At 45.7% G+C, this 11,861-nt stretch overlaps 1 pseudogene; it reads right to left on the reverse strand.

The window, feature by feature from the left end:
• Nucleotides 1–1,508: 1,508 nt before the first annotated feature.
• Nucleotides 1,509–11,120, reverse strand: LOC140995665 (uncharacterized; annotated as a pseudogene).
• Between the last annotated feature and the right edge of the window lie 741 nt (nucleotides 11,121–11,861).

Consider the following 11,861-nt stretch of genomic DNA (forward strand, 5'->3'; position numbering starts at 1 on the left):
CAGAGAGACTATGATTTAATGAAAGAATAACTCAAAGTTGATACTCCCTGCCATTCTTCCAGATGAATGTAAATGCTTGCTCTCGTTAACCAGGTGAAAGTCTTGATGTGTACAGCGCAGACATTACTCGTCTTGTGCTTGAAGCTTTTCCCAACTATGACAACAATGCACTAGAAGGTGAGAAATTTCACCAATTTGTTGCTGGTTTGGACCCAACCTTAGAGTTAAAATTCATGAGATGGGTGCAGAGAACCTTTAGGATTTTGTGCACATTGCAAGCCACTGTGAGAGAGCACACACAGTGCTGCAACTGACCACTGCAGGATCCCCACACACTCAACCTTCAGGTAGAGATGATTTGTTGAAAACTCCTGATGACAAACTCCTACAGGTAGTTGAGCAGCTTACTCCTCCTGAAACCAGCTTGAAACATGACATACACCAGTTACGAGAGAATAACAGTTACCTTGCTCAGCATTTGGACTCCGGGCCTAACTATCCTCTTCCTATGATGCGTGATACAGTTCACTCAGTGTCTCTCCTTCACCCTACCATAACAGACAACACTCCAGAGACTATTACTCACCTGAGCAGTATTATGGTCATGATTCAAGCTCCCACTATGAACATTATTCTCCTCCCCCTGTTCATCAGAGACACCATGAGTGGGATGACAATGACAGACGTGTCAGGTACTACTCTCCATCGCACCCATCCTACCAGCACTCTGGGTATGGCTTCCACCTAAATGCAGATGCAATGTCACATTACCCCACCGACACCATAGCAGCTGAGCAGAGTGCCTTCTATACTGCTTCTGTCAGTCTGCAACCTGACAACAGACCCTCAAGTCCTGTGAGTCCATCATGCTCTGTTAGTTCTATACATAACCACAGCCCCTGTGATACTGATCCAATGCCAGTTTCCTGGATCCAAACCAACTCAAAGCCTCCTGGTCCAGACTCGCTGTATGACACAAAATTTGTTTCCTCCACCTTTGTGTGCTTCAGCTCTCTGAAGAAGATCTCAGAAAAGTAAACAACAAGTAGATCCCATTCTTTCAGAGGTTATTAGCTGGAAAGCTAAAGGTCGGAATCCATGGAGGTTTTATATTTGTAAAACTTCCCTCAAGCTAAGAAAAGCGATTTAAAAATCTGTGACGTCATCACAATGTAAAGCCCATGGGCCAAGTGGGACCTCGCAGGCGGGGCCAGCAGGGCAAACTCTACTGCCCATATTCAGTGGGCCGCATAACCAGGAAGTAAACGCGGAAGCCAGAAAACTATTTTGGCGTATGCGCTGGGGAAGCAATTCTCATTGGTTTGAATGGGTGTCATGTTTGCATGTAGTATCTACTGCTGTGTACATACATCTACTGATGCCTCTGGACACATCGTCAGTTATGTGCCTGGAATCATCGGACGTTTCAGGTCTTTCAACATAATACGCCCTCCTTCAGGTGACCCAGTCGGGGCTGATCAGGCCCCCGCTTGTGTCCAGATGGCTGACTAACTACCATGCCTCCATGGCTCTCCTCTTTTGAGCCACAGTCATCTTGAGGCCTTCTCTGCCACATCGGTGGTACTGCGGATGGCTCTCCTCCTTCTCTCTCCCGCGATGCCCAAACAGCTGAAGGCTCTGGTTAGGGAACGGGCTGCAAAACCCCTGCATCCAACCTCCACTGGGAGACACCTTGCTCTCCATCCAGCCAGCTGACAGTCGCTGATATCAGCGCGTTCGTTGATTTGCGTAGAAGAATTCTATAGCCGAATTGTTCCTTAGTACAAGTATTTATTTAGCATCAGGACACCAAAATGTTACATGTACATGGACCCCTTTTGTTCAGCCAATCGCAGTCTGCAAGCAGTTAGCTGCAACCAACTTCCCAAAAGAGAGTATCTTACTTAGAATTTACACAAAGTTATATAGTATGTGTTCCTATCTAATTGGTCCAAAAACTGTTGGGGAGCGGCCCTGGTTTAAACTTGGCTCTCCCTTGTTGGCACTTAGCTGCTCCAACCGTCTTCAGCCAGCATCCTAAAGGGGAGGAAAACCTAAACCCTAGACTCCTCCTTCAATATTCAATTGTACCAACTCAGCGATCTGAGACCTCTATCTTACAGTATGCCTCACATGACTAACTGCATACTAAACTTTAGGCGGTTTGACTTTTGACCCTGACGATGTCTTGTCCCTCTGTTTTCAACCAGCTGATAATCAGAGTAGCCCTCTGTTCTACGGATCCTGTTTCAATCAACTGATAATCAGAGGTGGCCTTCTGCTCTATGGATCTATAGAAACTACAGTGATGAGTTTACAAAACAACTAACAGGTCACAGAATACAGATTACAAATACAAAGACATTTTATTCTAACAAATCCCTCCTTTTACACCTTCTAGGTGTAAATCACATTTTCAGGAACGTTTCACAGTTAAGATATCTATATCCTCTCCTATGTTCAGGCCAACCGCTGTGGCCTGCATCCTTGTAACTTTCTCATTTAAGACAAAATACTTAAACTTAAACTGCACTGTCTCTCTCCCCCTCACTCCACGCTAGCTCATCTTCGTCTTCCTCCTCATCTAGGTCCAGCCAGATCGGTACCTGTAAGTCTACCTCTCCCTGAGTTTGATCCTCATCCTCATCTGACTTTCCTTCCTCAGCTAAAAGAGGCATCTGGTACGGTGGAGGGTCTTTTTCTTTGGAGAGAGCAGTTATAATTAATCGATTTATCAACGTTCTGAGACAGGGAATACAACAACACCCACAAATAATTAATATAGCTAAAAAAACACCCTATTGAAATAAATAATGATACAATAATAGTCTTATACCTTCCGAACTGTCTGTCAAACCAACCTCCAAAGGGATCATCAATACCAGAATTCTCAGCCAACTCATTGGCCAGTGAGGTGAGTCCTGCAAGAGCCTTTGTAATACTTCCATCGGGCGCTGTGTTATTAGGGATATAGGTGCAACAGAAGTCTCCAAACATTTTACATACCCCTCCTTTTTCTGCCAATAACATATCAAGAGCCATTCTATTCTGCCATGCCATCAGAGAAGTTGGACCTAATTGCTCTGCAATGCCTTTGACAGCATCTCTGGTATAGTTGACAAATCTCTGTTGGTTATAATAGATGTAATTAATCCAATCAACATTTTTGTTTGTTGTCACCCAGAAAAATAAAGACTCAAACCCTGCAGCAACTTGGTTTCGAGCCTTATACTCATCTGGTACACCCCTGGGGACTCCAATTACGTCTATATAAATATTGGGGTCAAAGGAGCCTCCAGGTTGAGAAGATATAGACCTCTTACTCCGGTGCAGATGGTGATACTGCGGTAGCTGCTTAGTCAAGCCGTCAGCCCCTAGGGACAGAATCCGGAATGGCATTAGCAGTTGAGTTAAGGTACAAGTACCTTCCCAAAAAGAGGGGAGGTATGAGCGGAGCTTACTGTTACCACAGAGCCACCAGAGGTCAGTTCTGGACACATTCTGATTGAGGAAGGAGGAAGCTAAGTACCCATCAGTGTCAGATGTGATATTTATAATCTCTTGGCAGTATTTATTAGACAACATACTCACTTTAATCCCTCCTCCAGACCTAGTGAAACAGGTGTAATTACAAGGATAAACAACTATGTATGGAGGAACATCAGCCCTAAACACAGATGGATAAATCAACGCCACGGTCTTGCATGTTTGTTCTGTGGGGATGGAAGCAGAACTGAACAGGTTAATAGTACAATTTAAGCCCTTGGGGTCAGTTCGATTAGACAGACGGAAGGGAGCTGTCCCTAACACGGGTCTAGCTTTAGCACATGCAACACAATCACTTCTATTTGTACTCGTGGCAGTATAGCGAACCCATTCAAGCCACATATTTTTATCATCATGGCCAGTTTCAATAGCAAGCTTACTTTCATATGTAACATTGGTGAGGTATGTAATAGATAATAACCCAATTTGACTGTTGGCTGACAAGGGCCAGGCGGTTCTTTAATTCCCCTGCTCCTGTATAGCCCCAATCTATAGGCCCAGTATTGGCTGCTACCCACTTCCACTGTTCACAACTACAACCCCACGGGTTATGTTGTTGTCCCCATATGTCCTTGAACGTCTCACAAGTTCCTACAATTATACACATACTTATCTGACGATTGGTGGCTAGCTTCCTGAGCCTTACAGTGTACTACCGTACAGAGGTCGAATTTCACAGTCTCATCCACACCTTCAGTGAACTGAATGTGGAGGAGAGGGGTAGCAACTCTAAGAAACCTTTTTGGGCGAGACAGAACAGTTTCAGTAGTATTTGTTTTCAACTGTTGGCCCTCCCACCATATTATGGGAAGCACTATTATAAGTGATATTATTAGCATAGAGCATAATGAACCTCGCAGGCCACAAAAACCTGGAAGGCGGAAAGAGTGCCAAGAGCGATTCTCTAACCCAAGCATAATTGTGGTCAGGCTTTTTACTCTTTTGTTGGTGCCAATTTAGTTTTCTACTTTTTTGGAGCCTTCACCACTATTATTCAAATCAGTTCTAACCTCTGCGGAAGTACGAGAGGGTGGAGGAGCAGGTGCACAATATGTCAGGTGGTGCCAATTTGCTCCAGCTTTACCTTTTACCTGGACAGCATGAGAGGTCACTTCAGTGACTTCATAGGGTCCAGTCCACCTGGGATCAAGCCACTTTCTCTTGTGGACTTTCACACGCACCCAGTCTCCTACCTGTATCCCTGGAGTCTCTGGGGTGGTTGCTTCGGGCTCGGCCAACTGCACCTGTTTAGACAAAACTCGAGTCAAGTTAGTCAGTGCAGTCATATATTCATCACAATTTACCTGCCAAACATCCAGAGAGGGCATATGACCTCCCTCTCGGGGTGGGCCTGGCATTGGCCTGCCTGTCAGCAACTCATGAGGTGTCAGATGTGTTTTAGCACCTGGTGAGGTTCTCATTGACATGAGAGCCAGAGGAAGTGCATCCAACCATGTCACCTTCGTTCCATGGCAGATTTTACTAATTTTTCTTTTCAGTGTCTGGTTTGCTCTCTCAACCAGCCCTTGTGATGCAGGGTGATATACTGCTCCAAACCTGTGTGTGATCCCCAGTGCTTTCTCCACTTCAGCCAACTCTTTGTTGCTGAAATGTGAACCATTATTGGATCTGATGGTTTTAGGAACCCCATGGTCAGTATTTACTTTGAGTTCATAACACATTACCAGATGACTTGTTTTTGTGATGGCTTTTACTAAAGCAGCTAGGTGTCTTGTACATCCAGCTTGTCCTATTTCCATATTGTCAAGTTTCGAGCTGTGATACATCAACATTCTTCTTTCTCCCTCCTTTTTCTGAAAAAGCACTGCACTCACCACCCCTGCTTTTTTCAGAAACATCAAGATAGAATGTTTTGGTATAGTCAGGTGTTGATAGGGCTGCTGCATTAGCCAATGCTTGTTTTGTGAGGATGAATGCTTCTTCTGCAGCTGGTGTCCATGTTAGAGATGCTGTAAGTTTTCTATTTCCTACTTCAGCCACCATGTCTCTCAATGGTTGTGTGAGCTCCACATATCCTGGCACATGGTTTCTGCTGTATCCAGTGAGTCCCAGGAAGGCCAGCATTTGTTGTACGTTCACTGGCTTGCTATGTAGCAAGATGGAGGACTTCATCATCTTTTGAGGTAACTTGATGCTTCAGCAGCCTCTTAGAGAGTGATTTAATTTCTTCAGCCTCTTGTTCCTGTTTACTGGTGTGTCTGCGATAGTGGTGGTCCAGGTGCTCTTTCCACATAGAGTCAGACATCTTTGCCAATCCTACCACTTCTGATAGGGCACTCTGTACGGAGGCTGGAAGTCCCTTAACACACTGTACTCTCCAGAGAGCCAGGGTTGCAGTGCTGGAGTCATGTCGAAGTCCCGTATGTTTAGCCCACAAGTTTGCTGCTCTCTTCAAATACTCTAACATTCCTTCTCCATCTTTTACTTTTATATCTCTCACTTTAGTTACATTTCTCTCCGTTGGATAAGTTCTACGTAGAACTTCCCACAACGTGCTCCTAAATCGGTTCAGGGGCACATCATCTCCCATCACTGAGTTCACTCCAGCTTGTTTTAGCAATCTTTTGGTCACTTCTTTTCCTTCCAGTTTTCCCAGCAAGGCTCTCATGTCTCCAGCGCAGAAAGCTTCTCCCATGGTTTGATTTTCCAACGTTGTTATCCACTCAGACGCTCCTCCAGCTAATGGGGGCAACTTGGAGAGCAAACCCTCCATGTCTCGATGGGCAAAGGGCACATAGGCAGGTGCTCCTCCAGGGGCCACCCTTAATGGCAGAGATAAGACTGCTTGCTTCGCAGTTTGGGACCTAGTGACCCTTTGGGAAGGCCGAACTGGTTCATGAGGTGTCAGGACCTCTTCTTCCTCTTCATCTTCTTCGTCTTCTTCGTCTTCTTCTCTATGGACTGGAGTAGATGTATGCAACACTCCTTTAAAGCGTACAACCAGTTTGCCTTCCCATTCCTGACAGTGATCAGATCCTGGTTGTTGGACCCACCCATCAGGGTCCCTATCGAGCTGCCAAGGTTGTCGTGAGCCTGGTTCCTCATCACTTTCTGATGCCCCTCCAGTCTCTCCGTGTGGGGTTGCCATTGCGGTCAGTGGCTTTCCAACTGAGGGGATGCCACGTCCGCTGGTCGAGGCCCTGGTTTTCCTAGATCCTTCATTATTTCGGGAGCTAGCACGTGATGCCTGTGACATAACTGATGATATTGATCTAGAGCTGTTAGTGTGAGTGTGCGGGTTCTGGCTCACCTCTCCCTGTTGCCGCTGTGACAAATCAGTCACTGTATTTTCCAGAATATCTACTCTTTGCTGAGCCGTCTTCATCAGCCGGGACACGGCGTCTGCTAATGAAGCCATCTCCTGTTTAAGTTGAATGTCATTTGGATTTGATGGCAGGTCCAGATCTAAAATACCTCCATTTACATTGATTAAGGGAGCCTGGATATGGCATTTCTCTCCTCTGGGAAGGGCATATGGGGGTGGGGCCTTAGGTAAAGAAGGGTACATTGATGCATGTTGTTCCACAGAGGGCGCCGTTGGCTGAACAGGGGCTTCATCCTTCAACTGCTTCTCAGGCTTCCTGATCTTCTGTTTCTCCTGGTATTTTCCTACTGATAACATTATCACGCACATTGCCTTAGTCAGAACATCTCTATCTCTTGCTCTTATCATTCTCCCATAAGCTGGTCCCCAGCTTTTCTGTCCTGTCTTTTCCCACTTTGATGTGGCTCCCCTTCTAGCCACTGCAGCTGTCGTGTTAATGCTCATAATGATCGAAGCAGTGGGGATAGGTGCCTCTGGGTCATTGGCGAGGAGACCTTGATCCACCCATTCAGTCCATAATTTCTCTGCTCCCCTTCTTGCTTTGATTCTGTTCTTCTCCAATGTGTTTTCTTCCATTTTCCCAAGCACCAGCTCTTTTAGTTCCCTCAAATTCATGTTAAACCCTAATTTACAACAGTTAACACACCCTGCAGAGCACTTTGGACAGTAACAATTTCCTACTTCAAAATCAGCTTCTTTTGTCTGTTTCCTAATCTTATAAGCCTGTCTTAAACTAACAGTACTTTCAAATAAGTAAGGGATATTTCTCCTTCAACTTCTATTGCAATCTCAGCTTCCTCATAAGACAAATTTTTGGTAACGGCTGACCATGTAAGACACCTCTTCCCAGTCACTCATGTCAATGTAACCAACACATTCAATTCTTGTTTCTTTACTACTATTACTAAAACCCCTTTTTTTTCCCCAAGTGGTCTATCTATCCTAATTTTAGGCAATTCACCACGACTTTTGCTCAGTTCTCCTCACAGGTATCACACTAAGAATTTTGCATGCAAAAGGGACACACGTATCAGCTCACACCAGCAACACTGCAGACTCTCTTCTGCAACGTCTTACAGTTTGAGTACTTAAAACCTAATATTTAACATTGATACAACAGACCACGTCAACCCCGAGTGGATACTAATACCACAATCACACGATCATGCCCTTCTCACAGATACTCAGTTATATGCTTCAAGAGCAGGATCTGGTTCTAATGTTCTGGTTCACTTTTAGCTTGTCCTGGACTTATGGAGACCTTTTTACGCTTTCCAAACTAAACGTCTCCTTAATGTGTCCCACCTAAACTAAACACATATAGAAAGGCAGACGAGTCAATAAGTCCCCTTTTCGACTATCTTACTCCACAACCTATTGTCTGTGAGGGCAGTTTCACGTTCACACTTCTCTTATATCTTCATCATTCTCAGGCCTTTCACACAATATAGTATCAGAATTTTGATCTCCCAATGCTTTCATAAATCAATTTTGCAATGTGCACTTCCAACACTTTTATATTCAAAATAATTTTTACGTCTTGAACCTCCTTACCTCCTCATCACTCACAAAATTTAGTAGTATGCCAATATTCAGAATTTTGGTTCATAGAACAACAGGCGTCTGCTTACCTTTTAATATTGACCGGTCTCGTGAGTGGCAAGGGGTCCGGGGTCCAGGACAGGTCCTGCTGAAAATCTTCAGACTTGAACCCTCCAAATTTTCTCCTCCTAACAAATCACGTCAGGGTCACCAATTTTGTCAGCGCGTTCGTTGATTTGCGTAGAAGAATTCTATAGCCGAATTGTTCCTTAGTACAAGTATTTATTTAGCATCAGGACACCAAAATGTTACATGTACATGGACCCCTTTTGTTCAGCCAATCGCAGTCTGCAAGCAGTTAGCTGCAACCAACTTCCCAAAAGAGAGTATCTTACTTAGAATTTACACAAAGTTATATAGTATGTGTTCCTATCTAATTGGTCCAAAAACTGTTGGGGAGCGGCCCTGGTTTAAACTTGGCTCTCCCTTGTTGGTGCACAGGCTGGTCCCAGCCTCTTGGCACTTAGCTGCTCCAACCGTCTTCAGCCAGCATCCTAAAGGGGAGGAAAACCTAAACCCTAGACTCCTCCTTCAATATTCAATTGTACCAACTCAGCGATCTGATCTCTATCTTACAGTATGCCTCACATGACTAACTGCATACTGAACTTTAGGCGGTTTGACTTTTGACCCTGACGATGTCTTGTCCCTCTGTTTTCAACCAGCTGATAATCAGAGTAGCCCTCTGTTCTACGGATCCTGTTTCAATCAACTGATAATCAGAGGTGGCCTTCTGCTCTATGGATCTATAGAAACTACAGTGATGAGTTTACAAAACAACTAACAGGTCACAGAATACAGATTACAAATACAAAGACATTTTATTCTAACACTGACCAGTCCCGCGTACTTGGAGAGCTTCCTTTCAAAAGCTTCTTCCAGGCGGTCTTCCCAAGGGATGGTCAGCTCCAGCAGCACCACTTGCTTGCTGGACTCAGACACAAGGACAATGTCTGGTCGCAGGGTGGTAACTGCAATGTGGCTGGGAAACTTCAGCTGATGTTCAAGGTCCACCAACAGCTGCCAGTCTTTTGCAGAGGTTAGGATTCCTGCAGATGTTCTTCTGGCAGGGGTTGGCTGCTCCCCACCTCTGACAAAGGCAATGGTTTCCTTGGAGGGTCGGAGCCGCTTCGCCCACACCAGTCCTTCGCTGATAACTTCAGCGATGGTCTTCAGAACCTGGTCATGCCTCCAGCGGTGCCGCCCATCTCCAAGTGCCCTGGTGCAGCAGCTGAGGATGTGTTCGAGGGTTCCTCGCTTGGAGCACAGTGGGCATGCTGGTGTCTCAGCTATGCCCCATGTGTGCAGGTTTGATGGGCTTGGAAGCACGTCGTATACTGCCTGGATGAGGAACTTGATGCGGAGAGGCTCGGCTTTCCACAACTCGACCCAGGTCACTTTCCTCTCGACCGCATGCTCCCATCTTGTCCAAGCTCCCTGTTGCTTCATTCCCACTGCCTTGACGGTTCTTAATTCCTCCACTGCAGCTCTCACCTCCTCCTGGACAAGGTGGCGCCCTTCCTTCCCACTGGTGTTTGTTTGGGGAGTTGGAAAGGAGCCTAGCCCAGCTCTGCCTCGTGTGACCACTCCCACCAGGCTCCTTTGACGCACCCTTGCCTCTGCCTCTTGGACTGCGTCCTCTGCCCTCCACTTCCTTCCAGTCCTCACTTGGATCCCTGCTTTAGCCACCTTTGGATCACGTGAGTCCCTGTACTGAACCACTTCTCTGGCTTTTGTGGCTTTGAACTCCTCCTCCAAGGATTTGAAGGGCAGCTGCAGTTTGTTGGTGTTCATAGAGTGCGAGGCTGCTCAGGCTCTTTGGTAATCCAAGCCATCTCCGGAGGTGGCTGCTTACCTTCCTCTCTAAAAGGTCTCCACTGTAGAGATGGGGACTGCATAGACAAGGAGGGGCCACAGGATCCTGGGCAGAATTCCGTGTTGGTATACCCAGGCTTTGGACTTTCCTAGAAGGCCTGACTTGTCCACGGATTTCAGCCAGCCGTCCAACGCAGTACAGGTTGACTGGATAGATGTTGTATCTCTCAGGGAGCTGTTGAAAACCTTGCCCAAGCTCTTGACTGGCTTCTCTGTGATGGTTGGGATAGCTGTGCCTGTGATGTTAAAGCGGAACTTGTCTGCCACTTTCCCTCTCCTCAGCACCATGGACCTTGATTTGGCTGGTTTGAATCACATCCGGGCCCAATCCATCACCTTTTCGAGTCCCTTAAGAATCCACCTGGGCTCAATCCATCTGGCTCAGCAGACTTGGTGAGCATGTTCATGGCTAGGGAGAATAGTGTCACAGAGATAGTGCACCCTGTGATTATGCCGATCTCCACCTTGTGCCAACGTGATGTTATTGCTCCCGACGAGACCCTCATCCTGAAATTGGTGTAGTAATCAGCAATGAGGTCTCTACACTTGCTGGGCACATGATGTTTTGCCAGTGTGAGCTGAACTGTAGTTCCTCTAAATAAATCTATGACGTCATGCTAGAACTGGTCAATGTAGGTTACCTTGCGAGACTTAAATAAAACAATGACGGAAGAGTGCCTGCTGACCTAAAATATACCTTTAACACGGTGTGGATTTGGACAGAGCTGAACACTGCAGTTCCATGACACATGCTGGAACTACAGTGCATTCATTCATTTCCTTTGCTTTCAGGCTTTGTTGGTGCCTGAAGGTTGCATGTCAGGCTTTGGTTTAAATGCAGGCCTCTCTATTGTTAGGACCAGGTGGTGAAGTCCCAACAAAAAGAAAAATAATTAAATTATACTGAAAATGGCAATTTGATATTATGTTATTATTTCAAAGTTAGGCTATTCAGTTATTTACAATTAAATTAGGGTTGCAAAGGGGCAGACTTTTGGAGCGTGCACACTCTGCTCAGTGCACATGAAGCCAAAATGGCTCTATAAAAATACAGATCTTCCATTGTGGGGCCCATAGAGTGTGCGCAGTAGAGACTTCCGCCTACCGAGCCGGCTAATTTCTGGTTAAGTGCCCGGCAAACTTGAATGGGGATAAAATAATTTAATCGTGTGGCACTTCTAGACTTTCCAAATTTTATTGGACCCGTAAGTCTTGGACCCGTTTAATTGTGGTTGTAAGACCCGTTTTACAGAAGCCACAAATAAATTAATGTGTGGGAAACACTGAAGTAAATTGCTGATTCCAGAGCTGATGCCAGAGCTGATGCATGCTGCATGATGCACGTGTGTGTGACGTGGTGGGTGGGGCTGGAGAGCAGATCGTCTGTGTGCGCTGTAAAATTACACTGTTGATTGGAAAAAAAAGTGGAATTCGGATTTTATCTTCCTGGACTGGTATTAATTTACCTGGGCAAGCTGCCCAAGAAGAGCCT

The sequence above is a fragment of the Pagrus major genome, chromosome 5, assembly GCF_040436345.1.
Source record: "Pagrus major chromosome 5, Pma_NU_1.0".
In the NCBI taxonomy this organism is placed as follows: domain Eukaryota; kingdom Metazoa; phylum Chordata; class Actinopteri; order Spariformes; family Sparidae; genus Pagrus; species Pagrus major.